We start from the raw sequence: 2169 nt of genomic DNA, 5'->3' as shown, positions 1-2169 counted from the left end.
CATTGGCTCGCTCCCCACCACTTCCGGCTCGCCAGTCGGAACCGGCTCCTTGGTAGCGATGTTGGGGGGAAGAGAGGCTCGTCGCCATCGAGAAGCGGAGGCCTAGAGCGCCACGGCTGTGGCCTCCTAGTCTCTCTGTGAAGCTTTTGCTGCCCTTCTTTGATGTTTCAGATGCAAAACAACACATACAACACCTGACGCTTTTCTGCACAACTTGGATTGCCTTTCGTCGATATTTTAAGAAGGAATTAAAATGTGATAGGGGTTGTGGGCAGAAAACAGAAAGGAGCTTCATTTGACCCTACTGAGCATGCTCCAATGCTTTTGAGCATTGCAGTGTTGCTACGCCGGCAAGGGAAAGGGGGAGGTGCGCCATAGAGAAGCTGCGGCCTAGAGAGGCGCCACTGAGTCGCCTCGGCTTCTCTACCGGGAACTTCCCTTTCCGCTTCAGTTACCAATGCAAAGCATATCGGGGAGGGCATCGCTGGCCGAGCTCTTTGCGTAGTCTTAGAAATGGTAGACTCGCATACCAAAGGTCAACTCCTGGGTCCGTTTGAACGGTTTTAAGTCTTTAGGCATATAAAAGTGCAAGCATGCTTCCTCTTCTTCCTCCTCCTCAGTATATAATTGCATTCTACTACTACTGAATAAAATAAAATAAAAATAGTATTAAAAAATACAACACCTCCATATACATGTAATGCTTACCAAAATTGAGGGGAGAGGTCCCCGCCCCAAGGGTCTTACAATCTGGAAAGTAACAGCGCAGAGGTGCACAACTCAAACACTGTACCCCCAGTGTGCTGGAACCAACCATCACTTGGTGTCTGGGGGCAGAGGTAAGTGTTCAGCACACTCATGATCACATTAAAATTAATTATTAAACATCAATGAAAGCAATTATTAGTTACCTGCAGCAGGAGGAGAGGAGGCTGCTAGCCACCTTTCCTCCTCCCTACACCTGGTGCACTTTCAGAGCTTAGGGACATAGGAAGCTGCCACATACTGAGTCAGACCATTGGTCTATCTAGCATTGGTCTATCAGTATTGTCTTCACAGACTGGCAGCGGCTTCTCCAAGGTTGCGAATTGCAAGGCAACATTTTGCACCTCACCCAAGCCTACTCAACTTAGCCCCACCGCCAGGGGACGGAAAAAGAAGGGAGGGGTAAACGGAAGATTATTATTACTCATAATTTAATTATATATCACCATCCACCTACTTGGCAAAGATTGAGATGGGGAACTCTCTGCCCTGAGAGACTTAGGAATGTAGGCAGCTGGAGATGGAGAGGAGAGCTGGTCTTGTGGTAGCATTCTGAAAAGAAAGAATGCAGGCGTCTCTCTCAGCCCTATCTTGGACAAGCTAGGGAGGGAACTTGGAACCTCAGATGCTCTTCCCAGAGCGGCTCCATCCCCTAAGGGGAATATCTTATAGGGCTCACACTTCTAGTCTCCCATTCATATGCAACCAGGGCAGACCGTGCTGTCAAACCACTATTATGGTTGGGGATGATGGGAGTTGTAATTCAGCAACACCCAGGGACCCAGGTTTGAGAACGCCTGGCTTAAAACGTTTGAGGGATGCTTTCAGAAAATGCATCAGTACATATTGGGGAAAACACATTGGGAAAAACACATCCAGAGGAATCTCCACACAGACAACTTTGGTTTTGAGTTTTCCTTTATCAAAACAAAAACAAGGACAGGTAATTGCCAAATTCCTTTTCCTAAAAACATACAAACACTGCAGTAAGGAATTCCTGTAGCTAGTTAGCCTGCATTTGGCAAAGGCCCGAAAGGTTATCCACAGGATGATTCAATGTCAGCTTTTAAACAGACCTCACAGTTTCAGAGAGTGGATTGTCGCTGGTGTGGCAAACGCACAAACGTTCTACATTAAGTGAATACTGCAACAAAGCTTACTCAAGAATATTACATATAGGTGTTATTGTTTTTCTGTTCCCAGTCTCTGATTGTTATCAAATACATTTGAGGTTTAGCTCCATCGTACAAGCACCGGTAAAATGTTCCATTTCAAGTGTCCACAGGAAAATAAAATGTGGCGGCATTTGCAAGAAAGGAGTCTGAGGGACTGTGCATCTGAGAAGCATTTCTTACTAGGGATGTGCCTGAACCAGCTCAGACAGCTGCGGGCAAGGTGGGAATC

The sequence above is a fragment of the Hemicordylus capensis genome, chromosome 16 (assembly GCF_027244095.1).
Source record: "Hemicordylus capensis ecotype Gifberg chromosome 16, rHemCap1.1.pri, whole genome shotgun sequence".
Taxonomy (NCBI): domain Eukaryota; kingdom Metazoa; phylum Chordata; class Lepidosauria; order Squamata; family Cordylidae; genus Hemicordylus; species Hemicordylus capensis.
This window is presented reverse-complemented; position numbering follows the sequence as displayed.